Raw genomic sequence first — 17,443 nt, 5'->3', positions numbered from 1 at the left:
TCACCAGGATTTGCCTGCTCCTGAATGCATAAGTTTAAGCATCCTGTTCTCAGTACAACCTCCTGCCAGCTTGGACCTCTTGTGGTTATTTCTTTATATTTGCCCATGTATCTTCTGGGGATTTCCAAATCTTGAGTGCTTCCCCTTACCTCAGAGCTATCACCACCTTCCTCTCTTTACTGTGTTCCCGTTTATTTGGCTTTTATTGAAGTAAAGCTCAGTGTTTCACCCTCCATTGATTACATGTGTGTGTGTCATGGGAAATATTAACAGTTGCACAACTGAGATGATCTTTGCTACCAAAATCTACCCCTTTTTATCTTGCATTGGATAGCAACACATCCCTTTTAGTGTTCTGTCTAGAAACTAAGTTCTAGCCTTGTATCTTTCTCTCTCCCTTTCCTCACACAGCTCATCACTTATCCTGTTGACCAACCTCCTAAATGTCTTTCAAATCAGTACGTCCCTTCCTCTAGCCACCACCTTAGTTGTACCCCCGATCAGAGCCTTAGGGAGTGCTGTAATAGCTTTTTAAGTGGTCTCCCTATTTTCAGTCTTGTCTTCCTGGAGGTAATTTTGCAGACTATAGCAAGACTGACCTTTCAAAAATACAAATCTGCCCAAGTGACTACGCAAAACCCTGTGTGATTTCCCATTGTGAGTCCTATAAATTTGCAGTTCTTTAGCATAGCTTGTGAGTCTTCTCTAGTTTTGGCAGTTTACTTTAAAGGCTAATGTCTTTCTAATCCACACCACTCAATTTCTAGGCTGCAGTCTTACTGAACTTACAATGTCTCTGAATTGCAATGTTTTGAAAACATAATTCCAAAATCATTGTGCATTGTTTCTTAGGATACCAGTGCTTTCTTATCTCTCCCCTTTGACCTTTCCACAGCTATCCTTCACATCTGTCTAAATGCACCCAGCACCCTACAAGGAATTGACATGGAATTCTATGAGCCGATTTTCCTATCTACTCCCTGCACAATTCACCCTTGAAGTGGTCCCAGCAGACTATCCACCAATCTTTTCCAATAAATTTTCCATTTAACGATTTTCATCTATTTTTGTATTTTTTAGATGAAATTCCTTGTGCTACTTCCAAACCCATTTTCTGAAATAATGTTTTCAAAATGATTTAAATATTTTGAATCCCATAAGAAATATCTAAATTTAGAGAATATTTATAAAGTATATCTTTGATGTATATGTTTGGGGGCAGAAATACTTGAAGGACACGATCACATAATAAGGTATTGCTCCGTCTTCTTCCAATTACAGTTGGTCAGTGACGCTGCAGATTTACAAGTGTTGTCAAAGTTCAAAACATGCATTTTTTTGATAAGAAAGGGTTAATGAGATATTTTTATAGTAAGATTTAAAGTCCCCAAGAAGGGCAGTATTTTTAAATTTCTAGTTCACTGTTGGTGGCATCATTTCAATTTTGCTTTGCTTATAAATTGAAACAAAATGGAAAGTCAGGGTTTTTTTTTCCTAATTGTTCTTATTGCAGAGTTTGGAATATGAAAAACTCAAGCTGTGTTCTCTCTGGTTGAATATCACCTCAAGTGATAAAGTTTCTGAAATTAGCACTTTACTGACAGTTCGGTTGATGGTGCATGAGGAGGAACAAAATCAGCCTTCTCTTCTGAAGCTGCAGTGTCACAGTCTTGCTAAGGGAGGGGTGCATTTAAAAGAAAACCCTCCAAATTTTTCTTAAAGACACATGGGGAGGTAATATTCTGAATAAGAAGGTGGCACTTTTCCTTAGTTGCCTTTCCTGAGTGCATCCAAATCATAGTTGCAATTCATGTTTATCATCATTTTATTCTTAGAGAGTAAAATTTTAATCTTTTGGGTTCCTAAATACGTATAAATCTTTAAAATGCACATTGTATGATTTCTAATTTGTATGTTTATGATTGATTCCAAATAAACTAAAATAATTCTTAAGGGCCAGAAAGATAGCGCCACAGTTAAGACGGCTTGCTGCTTTTTCAGAGGTCCCAAGTTCGATTCCCAGCATGCAAGTGGGGTGGCTCCGTGCTTTCTTCTGACCTCAGCAGGCACCCACACATATGTGGCACCCGAGACACACAGACACACAGACACACACACAGACACACACACACACACACACACACACACACACACACCCTTCTTCTGACTTCAGCAAGCACCCACACATTCACGGCACACACACACACACACACACACACACACACACACACACACACACACTAATAATTCATCAAAATGCTTCCTAAAGTCTTCGCCATCTCCATGAGCCTCGACTGCTACAAGAAGCACCTTTTCTTTCTATCCTTTCAAGGACACTACGAAAAAAATCACCTGGTTTACAAAAATAGTGCAGCAGAATTTGATGAAAACTAAAATTCTCTTTGATAAATATTTGAAAATTGACTATTTTTGTTCATGTTTTCTGACCTAATTTTAGCTGCTTGCTTTACTATAAGAATTCAGGATAGAATTCATAGCACAGCACAAAGCAGTCCTTAAACCTTCTTCCAGTTTTTTTTTTCTGACTCTAGATTGTCTTTTATCTATTTTATCTTATCATAACACATACTTCATTGACATACAAGTGGCCCTAGAATTTCATTTGAATTTCATCTGTCCTTTTTCCTCGTTAGATGTCCCAGGCAACATTGGGGTTCTTATATCCCAGAGAACCCTCATGAGAAACAGCAACAGGACGAATTTTAAGTCTTTCAAGAGGGTACTCTCTACCAGCTACCCATTGCACCAGATCTCTATGAAACTGGCTCATGTCAAAGTACTCTATGGATGCACAATACATCAAGAAGCACACAGAACATGGGTCCATTATTTATTATTATCATTTCATTTCTCATGTATAAAAGAATATGCACATTTAGGGGAGCATCTACTATTATTCTTCTGAATAGAAAAGGTATTAAACTGACTTCTAATGACTTATTGTTATACTCATAGATTAATGGCATCTCTCAACTCAACAGAGAAGCCTCCTCATGCAGCAGATGGTAGTTGACACAGAAACCCACAACTGGCCAACGTGCAGAGAACAAGAGACTGCAGAGTGCTTATCCATGAATTGGATACCGATATCAAACTTCTCTGTCCCAAGGCTCAGGGATCATTGCAGAGGAGGGGTGAGAAGATTTTAAGAGTCAGAGGTGGAGAATGACTACAAGGAACAGAACAGTTTTCTAAATGGTTGTATAGTTACTCATATGGACTCAAATCAATAGTGACAGCATGCACCAGTCAGTTCCACATAAACTCAAGTCAGAAAACATCCCAGCATAGATGGGGGAAAGTGGGTTAAAAACTTCAACCCCATCTGAGGAACAACTGGCGACTGTAAGCAGCTGGGAAAGGGAGAGTAAGTCTTCTTTAAAAGTGTGACTGTGCATAGGATAACCAGACTTCCGTGAATGGACCCACACAAAAAGGCTTTGGGGACACATTTGACTTGATAGGCCTTAAGATATGGTAGTCTAAATATGATAAGATATATTGTATAAAATTTATAAACATTCAATAAAAGCACTGAGAAAAGAATGCATACATTCAGAAAAGAACCTAAGATTAAGCCATCTCCAGTGGGAAAGGGAAGTACAGTGTGACACATACTCAAGGAAAGAGAAAGACTCCTAGAGTTCGTGGTGAGTTTCCACTCTTGCTCTGGGCCTTGTTAGAGATAAAGGTCCTTCCACTAAGCAATCTAGTGTGTCTCCGTTTCTTTAATCAGACAAATAAACCAGGCTCAGAAAGTAGGGGTGAGTATTTGAAAACCGACTGTCTTTACTCATGCTTTGCTAACTTATTTTAATGTGTATGCATTAATGTAAAAATCCTGTTTTAGAATACGCTCCAAAATATTCAACTCACTTGTCTCTTTTCGTGTAGTGACTTTCAGTGTCTGTTCAATGCAGGCTCCTGAAGCTCATTCATTAAAAGCTCTGCATAGAGCAGAGCAGGATAAGGCTTGGCTTTGAGGCTTCAATTTCTGTAAAATAAGTGTGTGTGTTACTTTATCGTATTTGGCAAGTTCAATTTGAAAATAAAATCTTTTGGTTTAGAAGTAATTTCTTTTTCTGACCTCTTGTAAATATTTCATGTGTGTTTCTCTGAAGGAAACATTGATTGAGTTTAATTTTGAAAGAACATTTTCTCTAAGATCTGAGTTTACAAACATATTTCAATATACAAGTACAATGTGTTTTAACATACAACTTTCAGAAATGATAATGTAAGTGAGGGTAATTCCTTATATCAAATATTCCCAAGTAGTAATAGTGAATAATATTGAAACAAAGTTTTGAGGAAGTGGATTCTTCCATGTTACAAAGTAGTATTTTTTGCTCATTTTGGTGTGTGTATGTAGTATGTGCATGTATGTATGGGCTGATGCATGTGTGTGAATGTGTGAAGGACAGAGTTTGGCATCTTCAACTGCCGCTTTTCACATTAGCTTTTGAGACAGGATCTCTCACTGAATCCAGAGTTCACTGATTGGCTAGCCACAGAGCTCTGGGGGGTCCACCTATTCCATCCCTCCCACCCCTGAGTGCCAGGGTTAAAAATGTAGGCCACCACACTTGTATTTTACTTGGGTGCTGGGATCTGAACTCAGGTACTTGTCTCCAGCCCCCACAGAATATTGTTATAAGGACTTTAATTTCTGTCTTTTAAAAGTTGTCTCCTGTGTTGTATATCATCTGGGTTAATCTACTCATTGATAATTTCACAGTTCTCATTTACATTATAGAGACTTGGCTCCACACAGATCTTTCTAATGGTTATATATGAAGCTCAAAGCCGCTATTATTTTATAATGGGTGATACCGGGATGAATAATGTATTGGACTCTTCTCTCTTATGTGACTCTAAAGGTCAAACCACACCACCTGAATATTTTTATCATCTTTGAATATTTCCATTTAAGAGTTTATTTAAAAGAATTGTTAAATCTTCTCATTATGCCTTCACAGCATGACATCATACTCTACTTTTTGACTTCTCCATTTGATATGTAATAAAACTGCATCTTGTGGCCAAGGCACAGACACTTAAAGTCTTCAATTTAGTAGCTTTTGAAAATCAAACTGAGTCAATCTATGCTTTAAAAGTCCCCCACACAAAGGATCTGACATAAATTACTGTGTGTTTAAGGGTTTCTGATTTTAATCTAATAACTGAAATATCAAAAGTACATTTCAATTCAGACATTTGAGCCTCACTAACAGGTGTTCTCACCTGACTGAGGAACCCTGCAGCACTATTTATCAGTGTCAATATGCTCAAATCCTAAATTTAATGCCAGAATCTTTCAAATTGCATCTATATTTTGGTATCTTAACCCACTTTGTATCCCTTGAGCATCTTGTCTGTTTTTATTAGTAGATTTTGCTGTTTTATTAACTTTTCAAAGGCTTTTTAAATTATTCTAAAGTCATATATTTGCCAGGAAAAAGCAGGTGCCTTTTCAGTGTGGATTCAATTGTTCATAAAATTAACTTCCAGAGGTTCCTAGGTTTTAAATTCTAATTTGAAAGCAGTAGTATTGAATTCTGATAACACTCTATAAGCATTAAGATTTAATAGATATGGAAACAGAGCAGCATAAGTTAGTTTGTTCTAGCCTAGCATAAGAGTAGAAGATGTCTCCTATGCTCAGCTAGGTAGGTTTCTGAACCAAACACAAAGCCATGGGGCATTGATTTGAGGGTCCCACTGTTCTGAGAAATGATTATCACCTTGATGATGGCACTCTTGGGCACCTCCTCCATCTGCTCTTGCACCAGCCACTCTGCAGACAGAGGCATTTGCATTCAATGTTTGTATTATTATTATTAAATATATGCTTGATAAATATATTTTAAAGTTATAACATGATATTGTCCTATAATCTAGAATGTATTTTTCAATATCCACAACATTTGTGGATTTGTTTTACTTTTATATAATTAGAATGCACTCAAATGTATCAAACAATAAGATTTTACTGTGTATAATTTAATCTTTGGTGATTCAGAAAGCACTTTAAGCTATTATGGTTGGTCAGAGTCAAGATTCGGTACCTGAAAATTTTTCATGGTACTGGTAAAACATGTAGATACCAAATAACAAAGATTTCCAGTATGTACAATGTTGTATAAACCAATTTTACTTCTCTTATATTGGGTGATAGAATACAGGTAGGCAGAATGTAAAGGACATTTAGGACAGTGAAATTATTCTAAGTTCTATTATAATGGCAAATTGCTGTCATTATTTGTTCAAACACAAAAAAGCACAGTACAAAGATTAAACTTAAATGTTAACTCTGAACTTTGGGAAATGGTGTATCAGTATAGACTAATCCGTTGTAACGTACATGTACTGCTAGGGTAGAATGTTGATAAATGGAAGCCTACTCTTGCAGGGGACAAGGCATACAGGAAATTTCTGTACCTCCCTCTACATGTTGCTATAAATTAAAAATGAAAAATGTGATGTCATCATGCACAAGATCCATACAAACTCAAGCAGTAGAAATCCCAGCACAGAACTGGTTAGTGGACAGCAGGCCCCAATCTCAGCTGAATAATTATTGGCAACCAATTACTGCTGGGTGAGGGAGAGCTGATCTCTTTAAAAAAGTGAGTCTAAATAGACTGAGTAGACGTCAGTGGACAAACTTTCACCTAGGGACATCTGGGTACAGTAACTTGACTACATAGGCCTTAACATAAATGACAGAAGACACAAAATCCAGTGGGGGTCTATGGAAGGGTACGGATGGGTGAGGGTATAAAGATGATTAACATGTTTTATATGAAATAACACAAAATATCAATTAAAAATTTTGAAATGATGTATGAAATGCAAAAAATCCAATAAAAATATATATTGAAAAAAATTTTCTAAAAAGAAAATCCCTAGAAATATATATGTAATTAAGTATGTTGCTCAATATACAAAAGAACTAGAGAGAAATACACAAATGATTGTTAGTAGTGAAAACAGGCAGAAGAGGGCATGTAGGAGAATTGGAACACACATTTTTTAAAATAATATTTTTGCGTTCTTTTTTATCGCCTAATTTGACAGTTTTTGTCTCTTCTGAACAGAATTTTGAAAGAGTTAAATTACATGATGGTTCTAAGAATTCAAAAACATGATAGTGTCAAAAGATTTAACTTATAAAAAATTTAACTATGAGCAGCTAGCCAATTAATTTTCCTACAAGACCCATTGACAGTTCAAACTCTGGTTTCTTATATACAAAGTAGCGCTTAAAAATATTTGTATACAGTATTTTATAAAGTGTTTTAAAATGAAAAAATTGGGGCAAAAGAAAATAAAGCATGAAAATCACAATTAGTCAAGAGTGAAATTAATTTTCATATTATATATAAAATTCTGTATACTTTGTGAGTATGGGTTGTAAATCAGACACTTCTGTCAGCAGTGACCAGTTAAACCATGCCATCCATGTGACTATTGCCTAAGGGATTATTCAAGGCATTTCCTGCATTCCTAAAACCAGAAAGTGAAGAAAAACTATTTTGAGACTCCACCGAGTGACAGGTGCACATCAACTTATCACTGCCACAGAAACTTCAGTGCCTTTTACTGTGCTTTTTCTTCTGAAATGACTCCTGTGACAGGCACAGTCCTGCTTGATAATGCCACTCCTGTAGCTCTTGAGGGATTGTGCTGTGTCCGACCTGTGGCCACTGGATCAAATGCATCCCAGGAGGGTTATGAATGCAGCCCAACACATTTGCAGGTGTCAGAGTTATTTCTCAATGTAAGAAGGATTGACACCCCACTTAGTGACTAGGAGTATACCAAAACCCAACATGATCATGAAGGTTGCCTTTGCTGTGATCTTATCTATTTCAAAATCCACATTTAGAGGATCATGAGCTAAATTACAATTTTCTATTTTGCCAGAATAGATTCATGGTCAAATCTTCTAGAAAATTTGTAGCAAACCGTGTTATGTCTGTCTTTTTACCTCCAGAATTTCTTAGCTCTTTTAATAAGCAAATATTCATTGTAAATCTTTTAGAGTGAGATATGATTATTTATCATGCAAATTTAAGTCTGGAGCCTGATTATTGAATGCATGTCTCCCAGGACTTTGGTTCTTAGGTTACCCTTTGAGTGAGCAGTGGGAGAAGCTAGCTGCCCCTCTTTTGGGTGAATCTCGATGAACAGGGCTTCGTTTCTGCCACTCTTCTTCTTTACTTTCAGTGAGGATATTGACAGGCCTGCTCTGGATCCCTTGTTTGATTTGCAGCTTTAATATGATATTGTCAACATTTTGCTGAATTTGACTTTTCTTTGCCAGTTTTTCTATCATGTTGGAAATGGATCAAGAACAGGTTTGTTCCCCCAGTACCTAACATTGTCAGTGTGTAGAATGTTCATTGAATATTTATTGGAAGCATAAAATGAATACAAACAGACACACACACACACACACACACACACACACACACACACAGAGAGAGAGAGAGAGAGAGAGACATGATGTATTTCCACAAGAAAACCACAAACTAATAGGGCATGTTTTCCATATTCCAAGAATACTTAGAGAATCCAGTGACATCTTTGTTGCTGGGAATGATACTGACCATAGTGTGAATGATCACGCTGAGTAGAAACTCTGATTTAAGTAGCTATAATGCCCTTAATAATCATCAAAACCAAATTAAACCAGTCTGATAAACATGATTATTTTAAAATATGACATCCGAAAAAGAAAATGTCTCTTGCTGAGGAAACTTTGTTGAAAACCAATTCAAAACTTTCTGTAAAGAGGGAGAGATTAGCTGGACATGGCGGCAAAGACTTTTAGTCCCGCATTAGGGAGGCAGAGACAAGTTCTTTTTTAGGAGATTAAAGCCAGCCTGGTCTACATATCCTATATATCTAGGAGTTCCAGGCCAGTTGGGGCTTCACAGAGACCTCGTCTGAAAAACAAACAATAACCACCACCATACAGCAAGAACAACAAAAACAAAGAAGAAAGTAAGGCTAGTGGCATAAGATAAATTTATCCAACACCGCTCTCACCTTATAACGGGATGGATGGTAAGAAACAATGCTTTCTGATTTTCATGCTGTGAGGGTTTGCATTTTTAAAACTCTTCTAATTGGAAATTTCCCTTTCTGTGGGCTTCATTGCAATACATTTCTTTCTCCTTGAAGTCTTTCCATGCTTTTGTTTATTCGGCATGCGATATTGTCTTGCATGTGCACGGACTCTTGCCGTCGCCAGGCAGAGCAGCTTGGTAGCTGGCACCAGGGAAGCTGAGCTTTCTGCTTTTCTGACAGGATGCTCTGCTTCTGACAGAACTGATTCTCACTGACGGGGCCAACCAGCTGAACACTGGTAGGAGGACTTCTCGACAGCTCTGGGGCCAAACCCTGTCCACAGGCCATATGCCTGGTTTCTCTGTCATAAACAGACAACCGAGTGTGCACATTCCCAGGTGTAATGTCACTGGGACCTCATTTGCAAACATATAAACGAATGACATTCAATTACGTTCAGAGGCAGTGTTGTCAAAACCACCAAGGAAACAATTTACTGCTCTTGCACAGTGTGTGGTTCCGAGCGCATTAGCAAGTTTTCATCGCTTAGTTGTTCAGTGTTTCTGAAGAGGTGCTTTTACATCCCTTTTTTTAAAGCCTCCTGTGTTCACCTCTACAGCACACAGAGATGCAATGAAACTGGGGCCTGTTGCAGAATTAGTTCAGCCAAAAACAATTCTACATAACAAAATCAGCTAATTTCTTCGTATGTAACATTTCTACAACAAGCAGCATGGCAAGTTATCTGCTCGCACCAGTGGATAATAGTGGGAAATTGATGAAAGATGTGAAAATATTGGCGTTATGAGATCCTGTTCTTGCTAAATGGCGTCATGTTTTCGACGGTGGTAAGGAAGCTTCGCTCTGTTGTATAAAATGTGTGTGCAAAATAAGTATTGTTCTGATTCTACAAGAGTTCTCATGATGCCCTTTTAATGCTCTTAGAACAAATGTAGATGCTCAAATGGCTCATTCCTCGGTTTCTTTATTTACTATTAAAAGTGCTAATAGGAAGCAGGGAGAAAATAGAACCAAGGCTGTGAAGGAAGCTTTGCACAATATGCAACAGCAGCAGTAACAGTAACTTGATCTTCTCTTTGGGCTTGTGTTTCACAGTGTGTAAACACGAATTGAATTGTACTTTGGAGAAAAGTAAATGAAGTACAAGCCAGTTTGAAAATACTGGATTCTTAGGAGGCTGAGGTAGGAGAATCTCAAGTTCAAACCCTTCCTGTACCACACTGTCTTAAAACTCAAAACAATGGAAAAAGGTCAGGAAATAAAGCACAGTGGTAGAATGTTACCATAGCCTGCCTAATTAAGTCCTCGGGCTCAGTCTCCAGGACTATACTACATGGTATTACCTAGATATAAATAAATAAAATAACAATTACGTAGGTAGATTTAATTGGATATTATGACAGTGAGGATCACCTTTATCCTTTGCATTCTAAATAGATCCAAAGAAGTTTAAGAGGGCTGCAGAGATGTCTCAGCAGTTAAGAGCTGGCTGTTCTTGGAGAGGACCCAGGTTCAATTATCAGTACATACATGGCAGCTAATAGCTGTCCAAAACTCCAGTTCCAGGGGAATCTGGAACTTTCTTCTGAATTCCCTGGGCATTGCATTACACAGGTGCACTTACATAATGCAGGCAATATACTCATACACATAAAATAATAAACACATAAATAAAATATTTTTAAAAGAAGTTAAATAACTTGTACAAGGTCATATCTCAACGGTGTTGAAATCAAGAGTAGCTGTTAGGAAACCTTCCAAATTCTTAGGCAAAGTATTTTCTCCTGTGTGAGGCTGACACTGCTCTTCCTGTCATCAATAAAACAATGATGTGGGAGGGGACCGTGTAGAACCTCGAACTCCCTGGGTATAGAAGGGACAGATCAGGAGGGTAATAGCAGAAGCTCAAGTCAAGGAGTTTGGCCCCTAAAAGATGGGCAGTGCTCGGCTGACAGGTGAAAAATGAAAGAAATTCTTAGCAAAGGGACATGGGTAATGTTTAAAGAACTAAAAGTTAGGTATTGATTTCATTAGTGTTACATACTGTGGGAGACAGGCTTGAGCCTAGGGTGAAAGTCTTATTGACAGCCATACAGCAGGCCCGAGGCAACAGCCCGACTGCTGAAGCTACAAGAAACGCCTTGTGACATTTGCCTCCATTGGCAGATCATGAGACTGATGCCTAGAGCTTGCCACTCCCTAATCACCTCCCTTGGAATCCAAAATTGCAACACGTAGATATTGCAACAGTAAGGGTCACATGGTTTCCAGGAATCCAGGCTCTGTAATCTGAAACCCAGTATGCTAATGAGGTATCCTACCTGCTATTCTGTGATAGGACATTAAGTCTGTTATGCTAATAGGATGCTAAACCTGTTATGCTGATAAGGTATCCTACTTGCCATACTGTGATAGGACACTAAACCTGTTATGCTAATAAGGTATCCTATTTGCTGTGCTGTGATTGGACCACTACCCCTATATAAGCTTGTGTCTTCCTGTTATAAAGCAGACCTGTGTCACTGAACCTGGTCTCCTGTGTCTGAATGAGGCTCCGCTGACACAGGCTCCTCACCAGCTCTGGGGTCTGGGACTGGGTAGAAGCAGCGATGATCAGACGCAGTGCCAGGAGAGCAGAAGAGCTGCCTCGGCACCGGGCGACTAGAAGAGTGGCCTCAGCCCAGGCCTAGTGGAGGAGCAGTCTCGACGAAGGAGCGGCACCTGTGAGAACGGAGGAGCGGCTGGCGGTGACCACAATGTACTAATACCACTAACACATATTAGTGATTCAGTTTTCATTGAAGAGATGAAATACTCAACTTCGCAGAGCATGTTTTAGTTGGAGTAACAGAGACTATAAAAATAACAAATTGTTTAAACTTTCAGTAACATCTACCAAGGAAATAATAGAGTACAGGAATTGCTTCTTACTGAGATTTTTTTTCCATTGGTTTTAATTACCAGTATTCAGCTACAGTTTAAAAAAATTTAAGTAGAAAATTCCAGAAATTAACAATATTTAGGTTTAAATTATGTGTTATTCTGGAAATTATGTAACCTCATGCCATCCCTCTCTGACCAGCCAGAGGTGGAAATTGTCCCTTTATCCATCACATTTGTTCCATGTATATGACCTGCCTGCTAGTCGCTTAATGGCTGCCTTAATTATAAGATCAATTGTCACAGTATCATACTGTTTGTGTTCAAGTAACTCATATTTTACTCAACAATGTCCCAAAAATGAATGAATAGTGATGCTGGCCATTTGGATACATCAAAGAGTGTAAGTGCTTCCATTCATAAAAAGTGGAAGTATAATATGTGTGTAGTGTGTATTTGAGGAAGAGCATATGAACATAAGTTTCATTGCCATTCACTTTTATTAAGTATTGCGGCTGGTCTCTTGGTGTTCCCAACTGATAATTCAAGTGCATGCATGTGTAGACAATCATAGTATGTGAAGAAGGTCAGTGTCATCCACTGTTTGAAGCATCTAAACTTGACTTGGCACCCATCTGAAGATAAAATAAAACTACTGTCAGAGGACTGAGGATGGTGGAAAGAAGGAGTGTTTTAGACCAGGAGGTCAGAAAGACTTCTGGAGAATACCTTTGATCAGGTACCAAATCTTGTGTGTTCAGTCATCTAAATGCACCAGGGAGTATTTGCAGTCAGGTGAGACCAGAGATGCACTGGAGAAAGCCTTACCATAGTTAAAATAATTCTTTTCCTAAACATGATAAGAATGCATAAAGAGGCTGTGATTTACCTTTCAAAAAGATCATTCATCCTGTTTTTTCCACAGTAAATCTGCAGAGTGTCCTGAACAGAAGCAAGAAGAACAAGGAAATGACTGTTTAGAGAGAGACACCAGGGTATTGATGGAGTGGCAAATCCAGTGCTGAATAATCAGTGTTGTGTTAGCAGGAACGACAGGGTTTTAGTAGGAGGAGTGGGCTAGAAAAGGTTGGAGAGGAAGGGCGAGACATCAACACTGCTTCAAAGTCTTGGGCTTGTGCAATCGAAAGGATGGAATCCAGAAAGTGAACATATTATATGTCATTAAATAGATTAGGAACAGATCTGAAGCATAGTCTTGGCTACTAAAAGGTATGTGTGTTTATACAGTGGGAAGCACAGCGAGCTCCATCAAGCTCTGTGTGCAGTGTGAGTAGATTGGGGCTGGGCCCAGGAGATATGGGAAAGAATGGAAGCCAAGAGGGTCCTCAGCTCAGCACCACTTCCTAGAACAATACTTCAATCATTGCAATCTCTTCGGTAATCATTTTTACTGTCAGTGACATAAGGGTTTAGGTCAGATTGATTATATCAAAATTATCTTGGGTTTTATCCTGTTTTAAGGAGTTTAATTATTTTCCAAAACATATGCATAGACATTCAAAGTTTAGATAAAACACAGAGAATTAAGGACTTCTTAATCAATAAACATTAACAAATATTCTTCTAATTTTGAAATGTATGATGCTACACAATTATAAAATATGCCACAAATCATGTCTAACAAAACAGTGTTATTGCAGAATGGCAGAAATTTTGCTGCAAAACCTGCCTCTTATGTGAACTGAGACAGACCTTTAAAATCCTGTTTCAGGAGGAATATTCATCCCCCCTCCTGAATGGAGGGAGAGAATCAAGAACTCTAGGAAGGGTTTTTACTGTCCCTAACTGGGAGTGACACCTAGCTCTTCCTAATTTCCTATTGTTAGACAGATCTAATCAGTGAGTGCTTGTTCCCACACTTCAAATGAGACAGAAAAGGAGGAGAGCGTATTTGCTTTCATATGTGTTTTCTCTTGGCCCAAGAAGAAATTTTTTGGTTAGAGTTATATAAATAATATAATATTTTAAAGTTGTCAAAACATAGGTAAAGGTCCAAAATATTATCTGAAAAAGCAAAAGACAAAAAGTATAAGAAAATGGAAAAGAAGAATTTATGCTTGTGTCCTACATTTGGGTAGATAATCTCTGAATAATGAAATGATAAAGCGGGGTGTGATACTGAGCAGATAACAGATGGGAAATATGGGAAAGAAAAGAGCAAGACATTTCATCACATAATATATATGATTTATTTTTACGTTTAATGAATATATAGTCAAACTACTGACAGTCTTAGCATGACATCACTGTCTTTTTACAGTGTTCTCACTGTTGAAGACTGACAAAATCTGCTGGGATGGGCTGTTCACACATCACCAAACAGCTCAAGTGTGGCTTCATCACAGAAGACCATGCAGCAAGTCAAGTTAACGCTTCCTTACCAAATCTTGCTCCATCACATGGATGGAACAAGATAAAGAAGATAAATAAGATAAATACTGCTTGGGAGTTCCTGTGTGCAGATATGGTTGTATTCATCATGATGAGAAAGAACATTAAGACAAGTAGATTTTTTTTTTTTTTGCTCATCTAATCTTAACAGTAATGTAAAAACTTTTCTTTTTTTGCTGTGGTTTGGTTTGAGTGTAACAAAACAAAATTACTGACCTATTTAAAACAATGTTTTCCAAGAGAAAGGAATATCTCTTCAGAGGTTAATATTGTGTACTATTCTAACGACATAATAGTAACATTATGTTTAGGAATAATTTATAGTTTTTCAAAAGAAGATAATATGAAGTAATTGTAAGGAATGGAAGTCGGATTAGAAGTAGACAGAGATTTAAATCCCACCTCTGTATTCTGAAATATTTCCTTAGTGCTTTGGAATATCCTTATCCCCATCTGTAGAGGCAGAATAACATTAAATGCTTTATGATGTTGTGAGAATTGAGCTCAAGTGTTAAAAATCACTTGACCCCGGACATCATGCTATGTGTTGTAGATGTGGTTGCTACTGTCAATATTCCACCTGGGTCAATTAATCATGACATTGAGTGCACTCACTTGGTTTGTTATGAGTGATATGGAAAAATTTACAAAGGAGTCAGATATTGCTTCTCTTCCCTCAAAGATTTGGTGAGAATTTTAGGCAGATAGTAGAATCTCTTTACCCTTATCATATTCTATCTGATTGTGAAAGAGTTTCAAGATAAGGAAGGACATATTGTAACATCAGGACCATGGAGCTGAGCAAACCCCTCACGTCCAGGAATCCACAGTCTGTGGGAACATCAGTCCTGCTCAGATCAGCTGGTGCACTATTTGTAAGTTTGCTTTTCATACTGTATTCATAAATAAAGATTCTAACTATCACTTCCTGGTCAAGCGAGAACACATAGTTGAGACTAATGAATTCAGTCATGAGCTTTCTGTCATTTAGGAAGTCGTTCATGTTTGGAGGAACTTGGTACACAGTAAAAAGCATTACATAATTTGTCGTTGCATTTAAATTTTATCATATTATTAAACCTTAGTAATTTTGTTTTCCCAATTGTTTCCTCAAAGTTGTAGGGTTTGTATAAACATGCTTCCTCTCCGGCTTTAAGACTGCTGTATTTCCAGGAAAGCTTCATTTGTGTGGTGCTCATTCTTTTAGACTTAACTCATCCAAAGGGAGTTTTGTAAGAATTCTTTGATGACCAGAATGCTTTTCAATTTTTAAAATAAATGTTTATTCCTTTGGAAAATAGAAATCATGTGTTGCTTAAAGTTTTTTTTTAAAAAAGAGAGAGCTATAAAAAAACCTTAAAATACCAATTTTGGTGTGGGCAGGTAGATAAAATTATTCTCTGACTCTCTCAGGCTTTTTCATTGTTATCCTGACTTACAGGAATGACCAGTCACTCATATGATAGTCACTGTTACTTGGATCATTTAACCTCCTGATGTCAGCCCAATGAGATCAGCATTTCTAGTTGCCTTTGATATATGGACTAACATATAAACTTACACAGGCAACAGCAATGAAAATGATACTGAAAATAATAGTGTAGCTTCATATATTTAAGAAGTACATATCATAATGGAAGAAATGGACCTATATTAAATAAAAGATAATGTTGGAATACAATATGCTGAAAGAGGTAAAAGCAACATTTTGCCTGAGTAGAAGACAAATTATGACTTTGTCTGAGGAACTGAGGAAAGATTTTTCGTAAAAACAAGTGGAATTCAAACCAACCTAAGTAGAATTTCAAGAACAACCAGAAATTCAGTAGTGAAGGATTTCAGGGAAGGTGTCGTTGTCTCAACAAACCCACTTGGATCTGATACAGTAATTTCATAACATCATTACATGCAAATCCACAAATTGTAGCAGTTTGGATGCCTAGGTAAGAGGTTAGATATTACTCTAAGATAACGCAGAAACCATTTGAATATCCTTGAAGAAAATCTGTAATGGAAATGCAATTCAGGCTTTAGGAAGGTAATTCTGGGAAAGTGTGCCAGGTGAGGAGGGTGGATGTTTGGAGATGAAGTCTATGCCTGCTTCAGTTTAAGTCAGGGTTCACTAACACCTGACATATGATAGAAGGAAATTAAAAAGAAGAAAAAAATAAAAAGGAATAAATTATGATGACTGATTTCTAATTGAGGTGCATGTTTGTTAGTATAGTGATCAAAGCAGCTGTAACAAAAACACTTCAAACAAGAACATTAAACAAGGGGCTAGCGAGATGACTCAGTGTTCAAAAGCACTGGCTGCTCTTGAAGAGAACCCAGGCTCGATTCCCAGCACTTACAGGGATGCTAACAACTGTCCTTAACTCTGGTTTCAGGGGATCCAATGCCTGCTTTTGATATCTGTGGGCACTGCACGACGCAAGTACACTTACACACATGCAGACAGTGCACTCATACACAAAAAATAAAACTTATAAAGGAAAATAATAAAAGAACATTAAACAAGAAACAATGTTTTCTTCTGATGGAATCGCCCAGGGGTGGGCAATGGGACTCTAGGCTCCCCAGCCAGGCTGAGCTGTGAACAGTGAAAGATGGATCTCAGTGAGATTGACCATGGAGGGGTCATGCATACAGCCCCATTCACAGCCCATGACTCCCTGACACCAGGAGAATATCCAATATTGAATCTGACAGTTGGCAGCTCAGTGCCCAGATAGTGTTTCCTGCCATCTTGTACTTACAACATTAGTAGTATTTGAAATTATTTTGGTAAAATAAGTGCTTTACACATCCCATGAATGGGGCTTTAAGTAGGATGGAAGGGATGAGGGGACTCACGTTAGGCAGTTCTTTCTTTTGGTTTGAAGAATAAGCTGGTCTTAATTGGAAACTGAAAATGAGCAATCACCATAAGATTTCCAGGGGTAATTGGGCTAGCAGAGGCAGGGGATCCATATGGATGCATACATGACATGCATATAGATGATAGATAGGGGAGAATTGCTAAATATGA

Source organism: Nannospalax galili, unplaced genomic scaffold (assembly GCF_000622305.1).
Source record: "Nannospalax galili isolate Female #2095 unplaced genomic scaffold, S.galili_v1.0 scaffold9, whole genome shotgun sequence".
Classification (NCBI taxonomy): domain Eukaryota; kingdom Metazoa; phylum Chordata; class Mammalia; order Rodentia; family Spalacidae; genus Nannospalax; species Nannospalax galili.
This window is presented reverse-complemented; position numbering follows the sequence as displayed.